The sequence below is a fragment of the Apostichopus japonicus genome, chromosome 4 (assembly GCF_037975245.1).
Source record: "Apostichopus japonicus isolate 1M-3 chromosome 4, ASM3797524v1, whole genome shotgun sequence".
Classification (NCBI taxonomy): Eukaryota; Metazoa; Echinodermata; class Holothuroidea; order Aspidochirotida; family Stichopodidae; genus Apostichopus; species Apostichopus japonicus.
This window is the reverse complement of record NC_092564.1, coordinates 216,270-229,480: the sequence shown is the minus strand read 5'-3', so window position 1 is coordinate 229,480 and position 13,211 is coordinate 216,270. Positions and strand designations below refer to the sequence as shown.

At 36.1% G+C, this 13,211-nt stretch overlaps 2 protein-coding genes across 3 annotated transcripts in view; both read left to right on the top strand.

Moving 5' to 3' along the window:
- LOC139966055 (cilia- and flagella-associated protein 410-like) overlaps positions 1–13,211 on the top strand; it is a 207,265-nt gene that overhangs the window by 99,286 nt on the left and 94,768 nt on the right. The gene's annotated exons all lie outside the window — the stretch shown is intronic.
- The window catches only part of LOC139966058 (uncharacterized), a 46,164-nt gene continuing 38,127 nt past the window's right edge, over positions 5,175–13,211 (top strand). Inside the window, exon 1 of the mRNA XM_071968708.1 lies at positions 5,175–5,548. The gene's annotated coding sequence lies outside the window, so the exon portion shown is untranslated. The remainder of the gene's footprint in view (positions 5,549–13,211) is intronic.

The window sequence follows — 13,211 nt, the reverse complement described above, 5'->3', positions numbered from 1 at the left end:
AAAGCTTTTCTTCTTAGTTAGGGATGTGGTCAGTAATATGCTGTTGGTTCCAGCAAGACGTTTTGTACAAGGACATGGAGTACAGGAAATCACATAATTGATCAGATCCTAATTGATATTGTTATAAAATTGTGAATGATTTGTATTTTTAAGAACCTAGTTAGTAATTGCAGAAAGTTTACACCATGTCAGGGTAATATTTCATTACTCTCACTATCTTGGTATACATCCATACTCTCACTATCTTGGTATACATTCATACTCTCACTATCTTGGTATACATCCATACTCTCACTATCTTGGTATACATCCATACTCTCACTATCTTGGTATACATCCATACTCTCACTATCTTGGTATACATCCATACTCTCACTATCTTGGTATACATCCATACTCTCACTATCTTGGTATACATCCATACTCTCACTATCTTGGTATACATCCATACTCTCACTATCTTGGTATACATCCATACTCTCACTATCTTGGTATACATCCATACTCTCACTATCTTGGTATACATCCATACTCTCACTATCTTGGTATACATCCATACTCTCACTATCTTGGTATACATCCATACTCTCACTATCTTGGTATACATCCATACTCTCACTATCTTGGTATACATCCATACTCTCACTATCTTGGTATACATCCATACTCTCACTATCTTGGTATACATCCATACTCTCACTATCTTGGTATACATCCATACTCTCACAGTACTTAATTGGTACAGGTTGAAGATGATGTTTAAGATGTGATTTGTATCTAAGTTTAATCAGAATCTTAAACTGCTGCATTCTCAATATTAAAGACCTCAGTGATTTAATTTGACAAAAAAACACTTGATCTTAACCTACAGTTTAATATTAGTGCATGGTATTACAACAATTACATTTAGTGACAGATATTGTCCAAAGATTTGCCCAAATATGATACTGATGGAAGGTTATTCAACAGAGGTCAAAGTCTGGAAACATTGTAAGCTTGCTCAATAACTTTTATGATAAACAGCTTTGCAGTGTCACTAACTGTCATAGGAGTTGACATTTTGTGCTTTAGTGGCTGAGAGGGTTTTCCATTTCCACTAATGACTGTTCTCTGTCATCGACATTCAGAAGGGTAGTACCTTTGCATTGATCAAGTTATCTGGAACTCATTTCTGATGTTCTGGTACTTGACTTCAGGGCACATTGTCTTCAGTTACTCTAACGATCAGGGGATTCCATAAACATTATTAACTTGTGTAAAAGTAAGTTGGCCTGAATTTTCGTTCCTTGCACGATCTTCTTCAGAGGCTAAAGAAGTATAAACTTATACCATTCCAGTAAAAAATACTATTCCAGTATAAAATACTCTTCCAGTATAAAATACTATTCCTTACTATTTTCTTATAAGATCTTTAAGGTTTTTTAACTTTGGTCAAAGTTTCATAAATTGGGTTCGTACTTTTTACAGCAACTGCACAGCTTGTGTTTGCAATAATGGCTATTCAACCGGGTTTTTTCCGGTGCAGCGAGGCGTGCGTCAAGGCTGCCCGCTTAGCCCGTACTTATTTATTATTTGTACTGAGGTTTTGGCTATCTATACAAAGTGTAGCAGATTACATGGTATTGAAATTGGTGGTATCGAAACTAAGCTTCTTCAGTATGCGGATGACACCACATTCTTCCTGGACGGTAGCCAGTCATCCTTAAATGAAGCTCTCCGTATTCTTAACATTTATAAAATTTCGTCGGGTTTGACTATTAATATGGATAAATCCATTTTGTTTCCTCTCGGGTCTTACGTCCATCACCACCCTGCTTTTGTAAACAACTATAATCTAAAGTTTTCCGCTGGTCCTGTTAGGATGTTAGGTATTTGGTTTACGCACAATGGGAACGATCTCTTTAGATTAAACTATATATCCAAACTTTCAAGGCTTAAAAGCTGTTTGCGACTTTGGTCTACAAGAGATCTTACCCCGGTAGGCCGCAACGTTCTGGTTAAAAGTTATGCACTATCACAGCTTGTGTATTTGTTTTTGGTTCTTCCTAACCCACCGCGTGACTTTATTAAGGATGTAGAAAGTACCATTATTGATTTCATTTGGTCAGGAAACCCGGATAAAGTCAAGCGAAACAGTGTCATTAATGGTTTAGATAAAGGAGGTTTAAATGTTGTGCACATCCCAAGTTTCATTAACAGTTTAAAATGTACCTGGATAAAGCGTTATTGCGATAACACTGAAGGAGTCTGGAAGCTATTTTTTACTGACAGTTTGTCCAAGTTAGGTGGTAAGCTGCTTTTTCAGTGTAATTGTAAGGTGGAAGATCTCCCACGCTTGTCTAATATGTTTGTAGACCAAACAGTTAGAGCCTGGCTGGAGGCTTCTTTTTATTCTCCCTCTGATAACTTCGGTAAACAAATCATTTGGAACAATCATCATATTCGCATCAATAACAAGATTTTCTACTATAATTTCATGTACAAAAAGGGTGTGAAGTTTGTTTCGGTTTTTTTTGACATTAACAATAAGGCCCTAAGTTACCACACTTTTAAAGAAAAGTTCCAGCTGGCACACTTTCCCTTTACTGTTTACTGGGGACTGATTCGCAGTATCCCTCTCCAGTGGAAGCAGAGTGGGTGTAGCATAAATGACATTACTAATTTAAATATTGATTTGTTTGATAACATATTGTTTTATACAGGTTCTGTTTCTCAGTATCTTTATCGTAATTTCTACATGACTAAAATTGCAGTGGAGCCAACTGCTTTGGCCAAATGGAAAGCAGAGTTTAGGGGTTTCAGTTGTCACGATTGGAGTAACATTTTCAGTATGCCCTGGTACTCTATTTCTGAGACGAGACTCTCCTACTTTCAATTCCGTTTCTTACATAGAATTCTTCCAACCAACAGACTCCTTAACCTCATGGGTATCTCTGACAACACGTTATGTTCATTCTGTAAAATTGAAATTGAAACCATTCATCATCTTTTCTGGGAATGTCACATCACATCTTCTTTTATAGGTGAAGTGGTCAGTAAGGTGATTGGTATAAATATTCACTTTACAAAAGAGGATCTATTCTTCGGGTTTTTATTAAAGAAACGTCACCCTTATAATTTTCTCATTCTTCAGCTTAAGTTATATATTTTCAGTACCAAGCGTCAAAACAAGACCTTAAGTTGTAATGAATTTATTCATAAGTTCACGTTTGCATTAAAGGTGGAGAACTATATTTTTCGTCATAACAAAAAGAATAATAAGAATAACATTAATTTCGAGGAACTCAAGGATGCTTTCGCCTCATTAATAAAAACCTCAAATATTTAATTTTTTGCAATTTCCACATCCTCAATTGTTATAATTTGCTGTTATTTGTTGTTATATTTTCTAGTAAGTCTGGAATTCTTCTTGTGGTTATTCTTCTACTTGTTCTTATCATACTAATTTGTTTTCTATCCGCCATGTTGGTCGATATTATACTGCATGGTGTTGCTCAATTTCATTGTTATTTAACTTTTGCTATTTTTGAATGGATACGTTATTTGTATATTTGTATATTAATGTATAGTTGAAATAAACGGAGGAAAAAAAAATAAAAAAATAAAAAAATAAAATACTATTCCAGTATAAAATACTATTCCAGTATAAAATACCATTCCAGTAAAAAAAACTATTCCAGTAAAAAATACTCTTCCAGTATAAGATACTATTCCAGTATAAAATACTATTCCAGTATAAAATACTATTCCAGTATAAAATACTATTGGGCAGGTCCAAGCTATTGTATCCCTAGAAGCCAAATTTCAAACTTTACTGAAGCACCCTAAATGTGGTGTCATGTTAAAGCTGAATTATTGAAGTTTCAGATTTTCATAATTTTTTGGTTCCTTGCTGAAAGCAAAGGAACCTATGTATTCAGGTTGGCGTGTGTGTGTGTGTGTGTGTGTGTGTGTGGGTGTGTTCAAGTTTGATACCTTATGGGGTACTATACGAGTTTCAGCATTACTTACAGGGTACACATTCCTTACGGGGAACAAATTCAGTACCCCGTAAGGACACTGTACATTTTCAATGCAACTATCAGGCTGAAACATCTCTCTGACAACCCCTCTTTGTTAATGCCTGTTCACACACCTCCATACAATTGACCTTCACGCTTGACTGAACTTGAGCAGGTTCTTAATTACTGCCACCATTTTGCCTTGTGCAGTTCTAATCTGCCCCAAACTATTGCTTTCAATGCAGTGTAGAAATTGTGCTGTTGGAATAATGACAGAGGGAAAAGGATGTATTTACTCTGCATCCTTGCTTACCTGTCTCCCCACAACCTTAGCACCTATGCTCTACCATGCCTAGAGGGATCTGGTAACATTTCAAGTTACAACACAAAGTGTTATAACTTCTTTAGCAACTTTATATAAAGTGCTTTCCAAAAGTCATTGTTTTATAGATCCATACAGCAGAGAAAAAATGTTTATCCTGAATCGGTAATTGGTGAGAACTGGCATTGGTGTGCAGTAAAGAGATAGAAGTAATATCATTACTGTAACAAGTTACATTTGATGTATATCCTAGACACTAGTGTGGTATTCTCAGCACTTTGTTGTCCTCGCCATATGTAGGCCTGCATCATGTCTGCACTTGGCTTAGGTTGGTAAACGAATGATACACATTCAACAATGATACAACTGGTCATGATTTATTTGTAACTAGTAACATAGCTTGCAAATATAATCAATTAAATTTCCAGAATGTAGGCTTTAACTAAGGCATTTATAAATACATCAGTTCTTCAATACAAATCGTAACTCGAAAACCCCGGGCACTGGTAATTGAGGAAAAGATTAGTGTAATTTGTACACTAATTGCATGGAACTGCCACGAAAAATATACAAGAAAGTATGGGATCATTTTGAAGCTGTGATGGTGAGTGTTCCTCTTATCTTAATTAAGTATGTAATAAGGCCTATTGAACACTTTGGCGAAGTAGGCACTTTGATTAATAGGGAGCTCCAATGATTTTCAGAGATTCATCAATTTATCATTTTAAGTAATTCATATTTTCTTACCTCCAAATGGTTAATTTTGTGGGGCCAAGAATCTCTTCATCAAGTAATTACCCATTCTTTTTCATATAATCTGGCTACTTAACTTGAATATTTTGTTTGAAGAAGTACAGAGCACAATATTGCATAAAACAATAGTTTGCTTTATTAACTCAAGTATGTTTCATTAAGCAGGGAAAACCATTGATCACCAAGCCAATAACAGCAAACAATTATTGTTTATTTAGTATAATACTTCAGTAATTTGTTACAGTAGGCAAAGGACTTAACATTTAGGGGTCTTGCATTATTACAAAAACTGCATGCATCATTGGAATATAATTTTGTATGTACATCACTGAGAATATAGTTATGGATATTGCATTGAAAAATGTTTGTTTGTATTACACAGCCGTGGCAGAAATTTGTTACAAACTGAGAATTCCATTGGTCATCAATTATGAATGGCTGACTACCCACAATTGGCTATAGATATACTCTGGTAAGTCACCTTTAATTGTTATTGATGCATGCACAAATAATCAAGTAATATGGACATGAATTCACCTGAAAATGTTTTGCCAAGAGTGGTGGCATTTGAGTGGTGTATAGTCAAACCATTTGAAAGGCTTTTGCGGGAGGTTACAGGGACTTTGTGTGTTCAGATTTTAGGTGCATTTCTCAACCATTTAACACCTTGTAAAATGGGTTTTGAAACAATTGCTCATAAGCAACATTGTGCTATATTCAGAAAGCTATACATACCATATCTATGGATTTTTTAAGCTTTCAACTTTTGGATGTCTAAGTTTATCTATACATTGACTAATTGAATAAAATTCATAATATGACTGTATTGCCTCCAGTTTGCAAGGTCACACAAAATCTGTGAAGGAAAAAGGCTGGATTTAATACTAGGTTGATTTAGTGTTGATATGAAGGCAAAAGATTTTGGGCAGTGTAAAGAAGTTTATAATACAGAAGGTAACATTACCAATGAGAACTGCACTGACGAGTTGACTTCAGCACTTAATTCATTAAAAATGCATTCATGACATTGAGCATAGCTTAAATGAACATACCTAAAAAGGCTAGAAGATTGAGTATTCTGAATTGCACAAAAATGCTCTATTATTGTGACATATCAAAGCAAAACATCAGCTTTAAATTAAAAAAGTGTCTTAGTACATTCTGCTGAATAACTGAGTGCTATTTGTCATAAACAACATTTGGGAATGGACCTTTACAATTTATTAATCTACTCACACAATTTCATATGCAACTTGTAGAATTGAATTACACTTTTTCAACATGTCCCAGAGTGGATATGTTGAAATTGATTGACAAAGTACAAATGTTTATGCAATAGAAAATGTGATCAAGATAGATGTTGGTGTTATAGGTTTCACATTTCACCAATATGCAGGATTTTAGAATGAACTCACTAGCATGTAGTAAATCTGTACATTATTTTATAGCAACAAAATTGTATGACAAACTGAATTTAAAAATATTGGTAAGGGAAGTAGAAAATGAGGTATCAGTTTAATTCCCAGCTCTGTCAAGCAATGCTTACAATTTTTTCATGTAGTTTTCCTACTGGGGCGTACATATTTTTCCAGGTGGGGGGGGGGGGGACGCTATAGATGATGAGACTGACTGTTGTGTATGGCCTAGTTAGAAACCAAAATAAATGGGGGAGGTGAGAGCTACAGAAGTCAGGGAGAGGTAAAAGTCATAATATATCCACACATACAGAGAAGTTATATAATCACACCCTACTGTAGAAAAATTATAATTACAGTTGATTTAGTAACTAGAAATGGGATACCTTCATGGTAAATTACATGGAAAGGGTTGAAGAGATGTCTTTGTTGCTTAAGTGGGTCATTTGGGAAGCTGTTGGTAGTAAAATTTGGTGTCTGAGAGCAGGGGCGTAGCGAGCGGGGGGGGGGGTGTGGGGGGGTGTCACACCCCCCAATAATTTGGTCGCTGTCGGCAAATTTTGGGTCTGTCGGCAAAAGGAGAAAAGGTGAAGAGAGCGGAAGGGGAAGAAAGAAGGAAAGCTGAATAGAGAAAAGGAGAATGGGAGCTTCTTCCGTGCCAAATTTGACTTATGACTTAAAATATGCACCAGATTGCATCTAAGGACGTTTCAAAACTAACAATTTTCCAAAGGGGAGGGGGACACCCCCTCCCCTTAGACCCCCCCATTTCAGTCACCACTTCCAGATCCGTCGGCAAATCAAATTTGACTTAAAATATGCACCAGATTGCATCTAAGGACGTTTCAAAACTAAAAATTTTCCAAAGGGGAGGGGGACACCCTCTCCCCTTAGACCCCTCCCCCATTTCAGTCACCACTTCCAGATCTGTCAGCAAATCAAATTTGACTTAAAATATACACCAGATTGCATCTAAGGACGTTTCAAAACTAAAACTTTTCCAAAGGGGAGGGGGACACCCCCTCCGCTTAGACCCCTCCCCCATTTCAGTCACCACTTCCAGATCCGTCGGCAAATCAAATTTGACTTAAAATATGCACCAGATTGCATCTAAGGACGTTGCAAAACTAAAAAATTGCCAAAGGGGAGGGGGACACCCCCCCTTAGACCCCTCCCCCATTTCAGTCACCACTTCCAGATCCGTCGGCAAATCAAATTTGACTTAAAATATGCACCAGATTGCATCTAAGGACGTTTCAAAACTAAAAAATTGCCAAAGGGGAGGGGGACACCCCCCTTAGACCCCTCCCCCATTTCAGTCACCACTTCCAGATCCGTCGGCAAATCAAATTCTCCACACCCCCCAACAAAAACCCCTTCGCTACGCCCCTGTCTGAGAGTGGGGCCAGGGGGGGGGTAGTGGAAAAAGGGTTCCCCCTTTCCCCTTTAAGAAATGTTTGGAATTTTTGTAGCAATTAGATGCAATATTTACTGGTTCTCTCTCAGTACAAGTCATTGCATATTTGAAGTTAATATCTGCATGTAGGGAAACTTGGGGGAGTGGTCCAAGGGGGGGGGGGTAGGGTGTCCACCTCCCCTTTTGGAATGTTTTGGATTTTATAAGGCCCTTGATGTAAGATGTTGCAATGTTTATTGGTCATTTCCCAGTGCTAATTGAATCATTTGAATTTAGTATTTGCAGAGATGTGGACCTTGGGGGGGGGGGGATGCAGTATTTTGGATTAAATCAGTTGGAAAGTATACAGGGTCTATGTGAACTGCAAAGCAGTATAGTATTATCCTTATAGGAGGGAAGAATTACAACTGTATGAGTTTTTAACTTTTTTCCTGTAGTTAATAATTTACAAATCATTTGTAAAGCTATCAGTAATCTTCTTCAAAATGGAAAAATAGCCTTCAGAACTATGGGTGCAGGATTTGGTAAAGGTAGTATCAACAACAAAATTGATTCATTGATCCAATTCCTTCTTAATTGATAAAGTTTCTTCAAGGATTGGAGTAGTCTTTAATCATTGTTATTTTTCAGTTGTTTCAAAATACTACATGAGACAGTACATAACATACCTGTACAAACAGGGGATTCTTGGGGTTCAGACAACCTGCCCCCCCCCCAAAAAAAAAAAAAAAAATTGTAATAAATAAATAACAAATAATTAAATAAATAAATAAAATGATAATAATAAATAAAAATAGCAATTAAAACAATGAAAAGCAAATAAATGAAAATTAACTGAATAAGTATATAAGAAACTTTCCACGTTTTACATTTTGTTTTTTCAAATTGCTTTAAATGTACTTCAGTATGGTTAAAATATTCCATTCTGTGTTTTGCAATAAAGTGCCTCCCAGCTTAACTTAGTTCTACTTTGAGGTTAGCCATAATTAGTACCCCGATAATTTAGGGAATGCTTTGAGCTATATTTTATATTTGCAAGTACTGTATGCAAGGGTTTCATTAAAAGCTGCTAACTGGTTATTTTTTGCCTTTTATGCAAAAAACAAGACATAGCAAACCTATGTGATATTCTAATCATTAAATGTAAGTTGTTAGGATAACTTGTGGATTTTAGCATTTGAATGTTTGTAACATATATTTGTTGAGTGCTTGAAAATATAAACACTTGAACAATAGGGAAAGCAAGAAATAAATTTGGTAGAGGCCTATAGCATACTGAAGTATATCTTCTGCCACTTTGCTAATGTGTACGTTTACTAAATTCAGTTCCTCACCAAATTATCAGTTGTATAGGATCCTTGACTTGATTTACATGTCTCTGATATATGTCTAATGACAGTTGCATACAGTATAATGCCTGAAATTGTTAAGTTTCCATTTAATGCATAAACATTGTCACTATATCAGGGGCGGATCCAGCTAGGAGGTGAGTGGGTGTGGCGGGATATTAGTTCACACTACAATGGACCACTTTAAACTATATGGTGTAAATCTGCTGTCTAAGACTGAATCAAACAGGAAGTAACTTGAATGGTCCGCCGTTATTGCTTTGTTTACTATGGATTAAGACTTAATTGAGATGAAGGTTAATTATAACTTGTCAATGCTTAGCAGTCCTTTTACTGTTAATCCTCCCAATAAATGTCATGTTAATTCTTGAAATCAAATGAAGTTTTACCAGATATTTTATCATTACAAGAAAATTAAGAATAATAGGCATTTAAGTACATTTGCTTTTCCAATTTCTGTTAGGACTTGTACATTGCACTGGTCATCAACGTTTCATTTTCTTACACTGCATAAATATCATGTGAAGGAGCAAAGTCCATCACTGATATATGTTATATATGTTAAAGCAGCTTTTTGAGGTTGATTGTCAAATTACCAAGAATTTTCCAGGCACAATACTTCTGTAATGGTAAAGTGTCCCTCAATCTGCCCTCCTAGAGAGAGTCCCTGCCACATCTGGGTAGGATTAATTATAGGCCTACCCAGAACACCACTTTCCCCCAGTACCATTATCCAAATGCATTTTCCTCGATAGTGCAATTCAATCAAATTGAAAATAGGAGGCAATACAAAGCAATATCGCCAAACATCTTATGTACTAAGGACTCTGGCCAGTGTGGCAATATCTTCTTACATTCTACCTATAGGCACTGATTTGATTTGATTTATTTTGTGTATGCATGCAAGTACAAATACATAGTTAAGTATAATTAAGCATATATACACAGGGTACTAGAAAGACAAATAATAAATGTTTAACAAAGCTAGCAACCTTAACAAAAATTAGGAAATGAGAAATAACAAAAAAACAACACTTGTGATAATGGTCCTATTGCTGTACCTGCTATGTATGTGTTGAGACACTGGCCGGTGTGACAGCACCTCTGTACAGGTTATGTTTAGAGACAAAGCTCAGTGTGACAACATACCCAAGGATGGATACATGTTAGATACAATGGCCATTGTGACAGTGTTGTAGAGACGCGCATTGAGTTACAGGTCAGTGTTAAAATACCTCCATACATGTTGTATTCAAACACTGGTCAGTGTGACAGTATCAATATGCATGTTAGTGTATAGAGACAATTAAACCATTGTGACAATTTATCTCTGATACATGTGAGTGTATTGAGATAATAGAATGTCATTATAATTTTAATGTGTTGAGACACATGCCAGTGTTGAGAATTGGCAAATGTGACAATATCTCCATCCATGTATTGAGACAATGACCATTATGATGATATCTCCTCACATGTTATTCTTAAAGACAAAGGCCAGAATGACAATACTGAAGTTAAATGTATTGACACGGGCCAGTGTGACAATATTTTTATTCATGTTTTGAACACAGTTCATTGTCCCGGTATCTTCACACATGTTATGTAGACTGACAGTAAAGAGAGATAAAAGCCAGTGTGATCATTAAATTTGTACAATATCCTCATGCAAGTCATGTATTGAGAACATGGCCAAATTGTGATCATGAATAGTAATTCATTGAGACACATGCCGGTGTGACAATATCACTTTACAGTTTATGTATTGAGACACTAGTGTGAGAGTATCTCCAAACATGTTTTGTATTGATCACCCCAACTGTTGATTAACCTTCACTGCTCTCATGTTAAGGCTCTAATGAGCTCCCCTTTAGTAATAATAATAATAAATGAGACTTATATAGCGCCAAATCAGTAAACAAAAGTTACTGCTCAAAGCGCTTTACAAAGAAAGTAAATTAATTTACAAAAGAACAAGTGAAAAAATGGGTCTTTCCCCAAGTCTGGATCCTCAACCCTGACTACATTCTAAAGTACCATAAAAAGAGAACACTGCAGTATTCTGCTTTTGTCTGTTGTCACAGAATTAACATAAAGGAATTATGGTCTCATTACCTCATTTTTCCTGTATACTGTCCTTCAGTGACCCTTTATTTTTGTACTCTCCTGAATTGCAAGAGCAACATGTTAAACATTTATAAAAGTTGTCCATGTATTATCCTCCTCCCCCCTCCCCTGCATGTATTATGTTTTTTTTGTCACAGAGCATACCCCCCCTCCCCTGCATGTATTATGTTTTTTTTTCACAGAACATGTGGCCTCATTGTGACCTAAATTTAGCTTTAAAGGAGGATAGGTAGTTGAGAGATTCATTTGGACTTTCTGTCCAGTATACCTCCAAATCAGCTATAAATATGCAACATAGATTAAACATATATTTTTTTAAGGTATTCCTCCCTCCCTCCCCTTATATTGAACTAGAAGATATAAATTGCACCATACTAATGGTAAACCTTGCATAATGTAATTGTGCTATTGATCTTTAAAATGATTACATAACAACTGGAAATAGCCCTCTCTATTGTACAGTTCATTTACATTTTGAGTTACAAGCCCTATGGAATCCCTGGGGTACCTTGCACTAGTTATTTGTTATTAAAAATTAATTAACACAAATAAGCAACACCATATGACTTTGAGCTGTAATGAAAGAACCCAGAAACTAGAGTCTTGTTACATGTTAATCTATTTAGTGCAACATGCAAAGTTTGAGGACATATTTTAATGAGTTTTGGTTGATCGATCATGATAGTTCGAAGTACTTAGGTTTTGAGCCTTACAGTAAGTGCTAACAATACATGCAATGGATTGGATCGCACAGATTGCAAGAATTTGATATGAAACTTGATGTGATTTGGGTCAAAGTCAAAGTTCCAAAAATGTAAAATTGACAATGTTTGTTGTAATATTATTGGACGTGAAACAGGACAAGTCAAGCTAATAAGCAACATTGTTATGGGATAAAAAAGGAGTACCAAATATTGAAAACCAACACAAAATGCTCCTTTAAAGACTTTGGAGTCTCTTTTCGCTCAGGCACAATACCTTCTGTAATGGTAAAGTGTCCCTCAATATGCCCTCCTAGAGAGAGTCCCTGCCACATCTGGGTAGGATTAATTATAGGCCTACCCAGAACACCACTTCCCCCCAGTACCATTATCCAAATGCATTGTCCTCGATAGTGCAATTCAATCAAATTGAAATTAGGAGGGAATACAAAGCAATATCGCCAAACATCTTATGTACTAAGGACTCTGGCCAGTGTGGCAATATCTCCTTATAGTGTTTGCACGGGTATAAACAGGATAACTAAAAAATAATAATTGCAAGTGGTTTTTAACTAAACGTTTATTCCAAATGTGATCATATTGTGGGAATCACGCAATTGTGTGGCTAACTGTGCAAACCCTGGGCTTGCATAATAGATAGTAGTATTTAAAACTGTTTAAGGGCTAAATTGGATATTTATATGGGAGAGCAAGCATAAGTAGCGGCTGCATTGCGATGTTAGTAGTGATGTTAATTTATTAACAAGTTAATGACAGAAACAAAAGCAAATAGAAATTGTTGAGGAAGGTTTCATACCTTATCTTACACCTATTTGTACCTATATGTAGTTTCTTGTAAATCGCGATACACAAGGGTAATTTTTTCCCCGGGTACCCGGATACCCAGATACCCGATGGGTAATAGCTCTCGGGTACTCGGTTCCTGATTTTTGGACCCTTGTAAACAGTAATATTAACAATCATGGGCGGCGATCATGGGGGGACGGGGGGGACATGTCCCCCCAATATTTTAGGTGGGGGATATAGTATCTAATATCCCCCCCAATATTTGATGGCATAGTTTTTTTAAGCACATGTTTTGTATTTTTTTATGATATCGAAGTAA